Here is a 12,030-nt window from a genome sequence, read left to right as displayed (position 1 = left end):
GTCTGGTCAAAGCTGTGGTTTTTCCAGTGGTCATGTGCAGATGTGAGAGTTGGACTATAGAGAAAGCTGAGCACTGAAGAATTGATGGTTTTGAACTGTGGTGTTGGGGAAGACTCTTGAGAGTCCCTTGGACTGCAAGGAGATCCAACCAGTCCATCCTAAAGGAAATCAGTCCTGGGTGTTCATTGGAAGGCCTGATACTGAAGCTGAAGCTCCAATACTTTGGTTACCTGATGCAAAGAGCTAACTCATTGGAAAAGACCCTGATGCTGGGAAAGATTGCAGGAGGGAGAAGAAGGGGATGACAGAGGATGAGATGGCTGGATGGCATCACCCACTCAATGGACATGGGTTTGGGTAAACTCCGGGAGTTGGCGACAGACAGGGAGGCCTGGCGTGCTGCCGTCCATGGGGTCGCAAAGAGGCAAACACGAGTGAGCAACCAAACAACAACAGCGCTGTTGACCTCCAGCGCAGGGCTTGGCGAATCCAGGCAGAAGCCCCGGAGAGCCTGTTTTCTGGAGAAGAAAAACCTTGGGACTTACCATCTTTTATTCTGTTGGCTGAAGTTACTCACTAGCCTAAAACAAATGAGCTATTGACGGTGATGAGACTTTTGAACTAGTGTATCCTAGAAGAAGAGGACACTTTTTACATGTTTCAGCCTTGAAATGTCCTATGTTCTGAGGGGACTGAGCTTGAATGCGCAAGTTACCGTTACATTGGTAAAGTTAAGTTGCCGCCTTGGGAGGGCTCTAATGCGATGAGTAACTTCACCTCCTGTAAATAAGCGAGTGTACTTCACTCCTGGAGCAGGTGCAGAGGCCACAGACGCTCCTAGTGTGCCTCCCCCAGGCCCTCTTCTCCCTCAAGTGTCTGGATGAAAGGGCAAGAAGACAGTGCCGCTCGGGGAGAGGGGGAACAGGCGGCCTCCTGTCTCCGCGCCTGCAACGGGCTGTTTCCTGCCTCCCTGGCTGGCCAGGCATCTTTCAGGAAGCTGGCATTTTCTCTGCTTGGCAGTGGGGCGAGCAGCAGCGACCAGGGCGTTCGGTGAGGTCAAGTCTGTTTGCAGTTACCGGAGCCGTCTGGCTTTCTGAAGAAGGCTGAGGGCACTGTCAGAGGGAATCTGTGCCTCCTTTGCATATAAAAGGATGTCGGGGGACTTCCCTGGTGGTCCAGTGGTTAGGACTCTGCACTTGCAACGCGAGGGGGTTGCGGCTTCGATCCCTGGGCGGGGAACTAAGATCACAGGTGTTGAAGAACATGGCCAAAAAAAGAAAAGGGAAGAAAAGGACATGGGTCCTTGGGAATCCCTGAAGCCCAGAGCTTGCAGACCGGCCCTTTCTCAAGCCAGTCTCTGAACCACCCACACCTCCCTCCCTGACGTGGGGTGGGGGCGGGAGGAAAGTTGCACAGATCTTGGCTTCTCCCTTGCTTCTCATCCTCATTTTACCTCCTGGGTCAGGGAGCCGATGTGGATATTCTGCAGCCTAGGTTTTCCGTTCGGACTGAGCACTCAGGAATGGTTTGCATACTCACTAGACAGCCCCCGCCCTTGCACTGGGGCTCAGAGTCTCTCATCTGGCCTCTGTAACCCTCTGGCTGGGGGACCGCGATGGAATGTGGACAGCCGAGAGATTCACATCAACAAGGATACGGTTTCTTATCCGAGTCACTCCCCATCAAAGCTGAGATGGAGACCTGGGTACAAGTAATCTGGGGGGAGTCGACCTCAGAGAGAATGAGTGGAGGAGCAGGGAGAGGGGAAGGAAGCCAGGGAGAGCAGTGCAGAGGTCCCTGCAGAGCTGACACCCCAGACATCCAGCTTCCAGTCACCTGGAAAGGAGGCATGCCCTTAAAGCTGGACTCACCTTAGAACGGGGGTCAAACATTCGTCCACGGACTTCTCAGTGCATTTTTGGAATTGCCCCAGGGCTGTCAGCTTCACCACCTCCCTCCTTCTGGGCCAGCTTTTGCGTGCAGGCCAGCCCAGTCCCCCAGCAGTGAAAAAGTCCCAGGACAGTATTGTCCAGCACACGGAGCTCCATTCAAGAGTGGCAGCCTGGATGGGAGAGGCATTTGAGGGAGCATAGAGACCTGTATGTGTGTGGCTGAGTCCATTCGATGTTTCGCCTAAAAGCTACCACAGCATCGCCTGTACCCCAATACAAAACAAAAAGCTTAAAGTTTGAAAGAAAAAGGAAAGAAAGCCCCCAGACAGGCGAGTGAGTGGGGAGCCCAAAGGACCATGCCATCAGCGTCCTGTGTGCAGCTATGTCCACCCGTCCACAGCTGAGGTCAGAGCTGGACCCAGCCAGGCCAGTGCTTCCTGTGAAGTCACAGGCCCCTTTGAAGAGGCCTGAAGAGAGTTTATAGAATACATGCCTGGCCACGCTGCAGAGATCCTCCAAAGGGGCCCAGCCTGCTCCTCGGTCAGCAGGCGCTGGCCTCTGTGATCAGACCTAGGTCTGGGAACTGGGTCAGGGAGCCTGCAGCATCACCACGGCAGCAGGAGCTGGGTCTCCGCCTACCAGACCTGGGCTTTTGTCTGACGAAAGTAGCCCCTCATTGGGTTGACCCTGTGGTTTATTCCTAGGGACCCCATGCTTGGGTAGCTACCGTGTGGGATCCCATGGGTCAGGAAACTTTGATGAGCTTCCTGTCCTCAAGGTCTGGTAGACAAATGTTGCCAACCGTGTCTCTGACAAGTGTTTCCTTTCTGGGATCCCGATTTTTCAGTTCAAAGCACGGAGCTTATTTCCATATGCCATTTTCCTTTCGTCCTCTCTCTCTCAGAACTTCTCAAGGATGTCTGTGCTTCCTTTAACAGTGTACTTCTGAAAACTTATTCTATTGTGGAAAGTCTCAAGCATACGTAAACCAGACTGAAGTGTTTAGAGTGACACCCTCCCGCACCCCTCACTCTACTCCAGCACACAGCTCATGGTCAGACTCCCTCCACCTGGGGTGCTTTCTCTCCTGAGCTGTCTTGAAGCAAACCTCATCATATTATTGCATCCATAATTACGTGAGCATATATCTCTATGACAAAGACTGTGTTAAACAACATAATCCCGTGCATTGTCACACATAAAAAGATTAACACCAGTTCCTTAGTATCAAATCTCCAGGTGGTGTTCAAATTTGGAAACTTTTAAAGTTGTTAAAATCAGGATCCAGACAGGGTCCACACTTTATATTTGGTGTATATGTCTGAAATCTTTTAAACCTATATCTCTTTAAACCTATCACCTTTAAAAAATTCTTACAACACATTTATTGAAAAGGCTTGATCATTTGTTGTGTACATCGGTGCATCTCAAAATTTAAAGTTTAGGCGGATCACCTAGGGATCTTTTGAAAACACAGTTTCTGGCCTTCCTTGGTGGCTCAGTGATACAGAATCCGCCTGCCAACGCAGGAGATGTGGGTTCAGTCCCTGATCCAGAAGATCCCACGTGCCACAGAACAGCTAAGCACGTGCGCTGTGCCCGAACCACTGAGCCTGCGCTCTAGAGCCCGGGAGCCACAGCCAACGGGCCCTCGCGCTGCACCTGCCGAGGCCCCACGCCCTGGAGGCTGAGCGCCCCCACGGGAGAAGCCTCCACAAGCGGAAGCCCACACACCACTAGAGAAAAGCCCACGCCACGGCGGAGACCGGCACAGCCAAACGTGAATGAGTACAACCCTGAAGATGCCGCTTCTGGTGGAGTAGGTTTGGGGGTGGGCCTAAACACTAGCATTTCTAGCAAGCTCCCTTGGGATGTCCTGGCTACTAGTCCACTGATCAAACCTAACTACTCTTTTCCCTCCAGTTTCAGTGACATGTAGTTAACAGGTTTAAAATGTACAGCATAATGATTTGACTAAACATATGCCATGGAATGGTGTCCTCAATAAGCTTAGTGACCATCCGTCATCTCATATAGGATCCAAAGAGAAGAAAAAGAGAAAACTTCTTTCCTTGTGATGAGAACTCTTAGCATCTACGTAAGGACTCGGATAGGTAACACACAGCAGTGTTAGCTGCATTCATCACGCCACACATTACATTCCTAGTATGTACGTGCTTTGTAAGGGGAGTTTATACCTTTTGGCCTCTTCCAGACAGTCCCCTTCCCCCTGTGCCCACCTCTGATAGCCACAAATGATCTCTTTTTCTTTCCTTCTCCTTTTTTTTATTTTGCTGCACTGTGAGGTGTTCGAGATCTTAGTTCCTCAACCAGGGATTGACCCCCAAGCCCACAGCAGTGAATGTGTCTAGTTCTAACCATTGGACCGCTGGGGAATTCCCTAATCTCGCTTTCTATGAGTTTGTTATTGAAGTATTATTGACCTACAACACTATGTTAGTTCCTGGTGTACAACATAGAGACTCAGGGTTTTCATAATTTCAAAGTGATCGCCACAATAAGCCGTCTCCATCTATTACCATGTAAATGTATATATATGTATATACGCATCACGTCTTCTTTATCCACTGTCTATCAGTGGGCACTTCCACACTCTGGCTATTGTTAATAATGCTGCAGTGGACGTTGGCGTGCATATATCTGTTTGAACTAGTATTTTCATTTTCTTCAAATAAATGCCCAGGAGCGGAGTTGCGGGGCCACACGATAGCTCTACTGTTAACTTTTCAAGGCTCCTCCACGCTCTTTTCCACCGTGGCTGCACTGACCTACCTTCCCATCAGCACGAGGGCTCTCTTTTCTCCGCGTCCCAAGCAACGCTTGTTCTTTGCTGGCTTTTTGATAATGCCTATTCTGGCTTGTGAGAGGCATTGTCCTGCTACGGTTCTGAATCGCTTTCTCTGATGGTGAGTGATGTTTGTCTTTCTGTGTACTTGCTGGCAGTCTGTCTTCTTTGAAAAATGTTTATTCAGGCCTTCTGCCCATTCTTTTTAAACTGTATTGTTTGTTTTTGATGTTGAGTTGTATGAGTATGATATATACAAGTATATTCTTTGCGTATTAACCTGAATTGGACATATTATTCACGAATACCTTCTCCCATTCAGTAGGCAGCCTTTTTGTTTTGTCCATAGTTTCCTTCACTGTACAGAAGTGTTTCAGTTTGGTGTAGAGCTGTTTGTTATTTTTGTTCTTGCTTCCCTCGCCTGATGATACATATCCAAAAAAAATTTACTGACATCAATGTCAAAGGGCATACTGCCTGGGACTTCCCTTGTGGTCTAGTGGCTGAGACTCTGCTCTTCCAGTGCAGGCAGGCCGGGTTCAGTCCCTGGCCAGAGAACTAGATCTCACAAGCCGCAACTGAACAGTCTGCGTGCTGCAATGTAGATCAAAAACCTTGCGTGCTGCAACTAAGACCCCGCACGGCCAAATATTTATAAATAAAAAGAACATACTGCCTGTGTTTTCTTCTAGAAGTTTTACAAGTCTTACATTTCAGTCTTTAAACCATTTTGAATTTATTTTTGTTCATGGTGTGAGAAAGTAGTCCAGGTTGATTCTTTTGCGTGTTGCTGTCCAGCTTTCCCACCACCACTTATTTAAGAGACTGTCTTTTCCTCCTTGTATATTCTTGCGTCTTTTGTCGTAGGTTAATTGCCCAGATAAATGTAGGCTCATTTTTGGGCTCTCTACTCTGTTTCATTGGTCTGCAATTCTGTTTTTGAGTCAGTACCATTCGTTTCAATTACTATAGATTTGAAATCAGAGAATGGGATACCTCCAGCATTTTTTCTTCTTTCTTAAGGTTTTTTTTAGCTGTTCAGCATCTTTGGTGCTTTCTTACAAATTTTAGAATTATTTGTTCTCATTTTTTGAAAACTCTCATGATCTTTTGATAGATTGTATAGAATCTGTAGATTGTCTAAGGTGGTATGATCATTTTAACAATAATAATTCTTCCAGTCCATGAACTAGCTGTATCTTTTCCTCTGGGTCATCTTCAGTTTCTCTCATCAGTGTCTGCTATTTTACTAAGTACAGGTATTTTACATTCTTAGTTAGGTTTATTCCTGGGTATTTTGTTCTTTTTGATGCAATCATAAATGGAGGTGTTTTCTTAATTTCTCTTTCTGATGGTTCATTGTTGTGTATAGAAATCCAACAGATTCCTGCCTATTGATTTTGTATTCTGCACTTTACTGCGTTCATTGATGAGCTCTAGTTTATTGGTGGCCTATTGAGAGGGATTTTTATGCATCATGTCATCTGCAAACAGTGACAGTTTTACTCCAGTTTGAGCCCCTTCACCTCTTTTTCCTGTCTGGTCGCTGTGACCAGGACTGCCAATGCTGTGTTGAATAAGAGTGGCAAGAGTGGCATTCACTTGCTCCTCATCTCAGAGGAGATGCTTTCGTCTCTTCGCTGCTGAGAATGATGCTAGCTGTGGCCTGGTTGTATATCACCTTTATTATGTTGAAGTGTATTCCCTCTGTGCCCACTTTGTTGAGAATTTTTCATCAATGGATATGAAATTCTGTCACAAGCTCTCTCTGCATCTACTGAGATGAGCATGGGCTCTTTACTCTCAGATTCGTTAATGAGGTGTATCACATCCATTGCTTTGTTGATACTGAACCATCCTTGCATCCCTGGGCTAAATCCCATTTGATCACTCTCTTTTTTTCTCGATGAGGCTGGCTCAGAGTTTATCAGTTTGTTAATGTCCTTTGGAAAACCAGCTCTTAGTTTCATTGGTCTCTCCTGTCGTTTTTAAGCCTCTGTGTATTTCTGCTCTGACCTTTATTATTTGTCTCCTTTTACTGTCAGTAATTTGGGGTTTTCCTTGTTCTTTTTCTACTCCCTTTAGGCGTAAGGTTAGGTTGTTTGTGTGATTCTTCTCATTTCCAGAGGTAGGCTTGTGTTGCTATAAACTTCCCTCCTGGGACTGTTTCTGCTGCGTCCCATAGAGTTTGGATCATTGTGTTATCTTCATCTCCAGATTTTTTTTTAAATTTATTCTTTGAGATCTTCAGTGATTCATTGGTTGTTTAGTAGCACTTTGTTTAGCCTACAAGTATTTGCGGGTTTTTTGGTGAGAGTACTTTCTGGATTATGTTATAAGAGACACATAATAAATTGTGATAAGATTAATCAGGGTTCAGGTGACGTCAAGCAGATCAATCCATTATAATGGTCCCTTTCAGCTTTTCACTTATCAGTTTTTTCCATTTATCTCACTTTAGGTTGCAATATAGTGATATTCTGTAATTTCTTCTTCAATTAGTAGCTGGAATTTTTGTACAAAAAATTTTTATGAACGATTTATGTATTGAATGTCTTGAAGTACTGTTGACATCGGTAGAGTGAGTGGTGTATTCTTCCTCTTCATTTCTGGCTGTTGAACACTCGAAGTGTGGCTAGCTCTAATTACGATGTGCTACCAAGTGTGAAATGCACAGGCTTCAGACGTACATGAAAAACGAATACAAAATATCCCATTGATTATTTTCTATGCTGACTAGAAGTGGAAGTAATAGTATTTTTTGATATATTAATTTAATTTCACCTCTTTCTTTGTACTTTTCCAAAAAATGTAGCTACTAGGGAAACATTTTAATTCCATAGTGGCTTACATTGGTGTTCACATACTGTTTCAGTTGAACATCCCAGTGCCGGGGTAAGACAGGGAATGTCCAGTATCTCCACCTCACCGACGCTGGCTGAGGGATCCAGGACCAGGAGCCATTCCCTGTGGCTCTGTGAGTCCTGAGTCCTGGGAGAGGACGTCTGCATCAACAAAGTCACCCCAACCCAATCATGTATTTTATCTTTCTTAGCCTGGCGCCTGGAGTACATTTCCACAAATCTTGCCTTGAAAAGTGAAAGTTAAAGTCACTGAGCCATGTCCGACTTTTTTCGACCCCGTGTACCTGTCAGGCTCCTCTGTCCATGGAATTCTCCAGGCCATAGTACTGGAGAGGGTAGCCTTTCTCTTCTCCAGGGGATCTTCCCAACCCAGGGATTGAAACCAGGTTTCCTGCATTGCAAGTGGATTCTTTACTGTCTGAGCCACCAGGGAAGCCCAAGAATACTGGAATGGGTAGTCTATCCCTTCTCCAGGGGATCTTCCTGACCCAGGAATCGAATTAAAGTCTCCTGCACTGCAGGTGGATTATTTACCAGCTGAGCTACCAGGGAGTCCCAAATCTTGTCTTTGTTTCCACCAATTCAGATTATTTAGATCTTGAAATTCTTCCCCATGAGTGTCTTCTCCAAGAGCCAAATTGGAGTTCTGCGTAAGACCTTGTTTAAAAATAACTGAACCTCAGGGGACTTCCCTGGCAGTTCGGTGGTTAAGACTCCAAGCTTCCATTGAAGGGGCGTGGGGTTGATCCCTGGTCTGGGAACTAAGATCCCTCATGCCACATGGTGTGGCAAAAAAAAAAAAAAAAAAAGTGTTAAAAAATGTAAAAAGAATTGAACACCATTTTGATAATCTCTTGGGTCCCTCCCTGACTCAAAGTAGTCCAGTTCCTTTAAGTGCACCTCATTAGCGCCAACCATTCCACTCCATGCTTGCTGGCAGGGACCACAGTTGGTTGTGTGCTGACAAGCTCAGAAGATGGTTCTGCAAAACCGAAGGCTAAGTCAGAACCACTGGCACGGTTTCCTCAGCAGAAACAAGCATTTACTGCACACGCCAAATAGAGGTGGGACTAGTACTTGCTCTTTTGAATTGGTTGGGAAATCTAACTAAAACCAGAAAGGAAATAAACACAGCCTGTGTCGCGGCTGCCCCAGGCAATGCCTGAAATGTTCGCCCCGCCAGGACTTGGCCCACACACGGGCAGGAGGGGCACTGGGCCTCGTCTAGAGGAGGGTCTCTCGGCAGGTGACTCGTACCCTTGTCTGATGAAAAGCCTGGGGTCCGTGTCTCTCATCCTCATCTGGGCGCGAGCGCCTGCCGCCTTCCTCAGTAGACGGACGGTGGGGAGTTTCCGGCTCCCTTGGGGTCTGTGTTGAGTGATCGGATGTTAATTCTGTCTCTTTTAATCTTGCGCCATCTTCTCCCTGCCCCATGGAGGCTCCCACGCTCTGACTCAGAACGAGAACTGCACGCACTCCTAATGCCCCCTTGTTTTAGCCCCGCAAGGCCCCCCCTTCCTTCCAGCTCCTGCGGGAGGAAGAGAGATGTGAGTACATTCTTTGAGGGGTGGATGCTCATCTGAGTAGAAAATGAAGTGAAATCGTGAAAATGGGTCAAGATCTTACATGCTATGCATGTGCCTTACTAGAATTCCCCCAAGGTTAAGCTCAGCCATTCCAAGAAAGGGTCTATTGGCACAGCTAAGTAAACGGTGTGTATGTGTTGAATATATCCACATATATACATAGCGTGTGTAAATATGCATAAAATATTTAAGAAATTAGACTTTGAAGTGTTTGAGTTCAAATTCCCCAAAGCCGACAAAACCATTGTATGTCTCGCTGACATTAGTATTCAAAAAAAATCACTTTTTGCAGAGAAAACATCTGAGGTTTCCAGAGTTCAGAATTTAATATATTCAGTACTTCACTTGGAAAAAAAAATCTGTGTAAATCAAAGAGATGGTTCTAACCATTTAGAACATGATGTCTCAATATTTTCAGTTCCAAACGCTTTGTTTTCCTTGCCAGTTTTATACTGCACTTAATTGTAAAAGGGGGAAATACTTTGCATAAAAGTATACATTTTCAACAAAACACTTATATTTGATCATAAATCAGTAAAGAGAAATCTGAAACTAACTTTTAACAATTTTAACCAAAATGATGTGTTGGGGATAATAGTTCTGAAACAAGTGCTGGTATATTTGCTTTCTAGGGAACTGAGGCTAAGCATCCCAGAGTCCAGAGTAGACAGGGGCGTTCGGAGGGAATGTCGGTCGTAGGAAGCTGGAGAGCCTGGGACTGCGGCGGCCGCGGACGGGACTCCCAGGAACATAGCAGGTTAGAAACAAGGGAGGACGGGCCTCATCCCTGCGCTCAGAAGCTATAGGAGGGGGGAGTTTTACAACATGAGTAAAAACACAGCAGACATTGGGACTTCCCTGGTGGTCCACTGGTGGTTAAAACTCCACGCTGCAAACGCAGGAGGTCCGGAAACTAAGATCCTACATGCCTTGTGGTGAGGGCAAAACGTTAAAAAAAAAAAACAAAAAAACAGATACTTCATATGTGAAAGTGGCCAAATGGCCAGTAAGTATTAAGTCCTCAACCTCGTTAATCAAAGAAATGAAAATCGTGTTGCAACACCGCCACTCGCCCAGCAGGACGGCCGGAATGAAAAAGACAGCGCCACCTCTGGCAGGAATGAAACGGTGCAGCCACTTGGGAAAATGGTTGGCAGCATCTGTTGAACCGTACATATGCCGTTCCTCCAACCCAGCAATTCCACGGCCAGACTATGTGTATCCAACTTAACGCGTGCATCTATCCACCAAATAGCATGTATGGAAATGCTCGTCGTGGCACGCTCACAGCAACGAAAAGCTGAAAACTGCTCGAATGCCCAGGATCGTCGTGTGGATGAACCGCTGTGGAGCACTTGCCCGGGACCACGGTTCAGCAATATGGATGGAGAGCCCGCAATGACGTGGGGGCGTGTGAATGGCTCTCACAGACTATAATTTTGAGCCAAAGACAAGACACAAAATATGTGAATCCGTTTATATAGACTTAATTACAGAAAAACGGCTCTAAGATATCAGAAGTCAGGACAGGAAGCAGTGGTTTGTGATGGAGTGTAACACAGGCAATACCGTGTCTTTAGCTGGTTACACGGGTGTATCCACCTCGTCAGGCTCTCTGAGTAGGGCTGGTGCACATTATTGGATATATAGTAATGTAATATATATAATGTAATATTATATATGTATAATGCTTTATATTGATGCTGCTAAGTTGCGTCAGTCGTGTCCGACTCTGTGCAACCCCATAGACGGCAGCCCGCCAGGCTTCACGGTCCCTGGGATTCTCCAGGCGAGAGCACTGGAGTGGGTTGCCATTGCCTTCTCCAATGCATGGAAGGGAAAGTGAAGTCGCTCAGTTGTGTCCAACTCTTAGCGACCCCAGGGACTGCAGCCCACCAGGCTCCTCCATCCATGGGATTTTCCAGGCAAAAGCGCTGGAGTGGGGTGCCATTGCCTTATTAGGCTTTAGTGAAAACGTCAACAGCAGGAGCAGCTCATATCCTGCAGCAGGATGGAGCCCGTGAGACTGTCACGAGCCCATTTACTTAAAAGTAGTAAGAATGTCACTCATTGCACTCCTCATAGCAATATTAAGCTTCATCCTACTTCACTAGTCATGATAACCAAACTTTAAAGTCATAATGCTGTGTGCCTATGACAACCACCTGCCGCTTTACATTATTTTGCAGTCATTTCTTAAAGCCACTGTAAAGAACCAAGAGTGCCATTGGCGGATTAGACAGAGCCAAGGACAGAAGGATGGAGGAACGGAGAGAAGGAGAACCTTCCCTGGCTTCCCTGGGGGCTCAGATGGCAAAGAATCCGCCTGCGATGTGGGGGCCCCGGGTTCGATCCCTGCATCAGGAAGCTCCCCTGGAGGAGGGCATGGCAACCCACTCCAGGATTCTTGCCTGGAGAATCCTCTACAGAGTAGCCTGGTGGGCTACAGTCCATGGGGTCCCAAAGAGTCAGATGTGACTGAGTGACTAACACACAGAGAAAGGATCCGTGAAGCTTCTTTCTCAGATTCTAATGAACATGTTGTAGATGAGTGGGATAAAATGCATCAGTCACAAAGCCCAAGATAAAATGGAAGTTTCCATTTATGATCATACTATACACATATCCTCCAATACATTGAAATTTTTCTGTAGGAGTGGAACATGGGACTTAATTCTACCTGCAAAGCCCTCTGCTTTTATTTTAATAGACTTTTATGAAAGTCCTCAGAGCTGCCAGACATAGGCAAATAGATTGAATAAATCCTCCCACTTGGAAACGTATTAGAATTATCCAGGACTCTTATTAAATCATTTAATCCTTGAAATGGCTGGCTGGACAAAGTGTTGTAAATATAGATGGCTTCTGTGCTCAGCGAGGTG

This window comes from Ovis aries, chromosome 4 (assembly GCF_016772045.2).
Source record: "Ovis aries strain OAR_USU_Benz2616 breed Rambouillet chromosome 4, ARS-UI_Ramb_v3.0, whole genome shotgun sequence".
NCBI lineage: Eukaryota > Metazoa > Chordata > Mammalia > Artiodactyla > Bovidae > Ovis > Ovis aries.
This window is presented reverse-complemented; position numbering follows the sequence as displayed.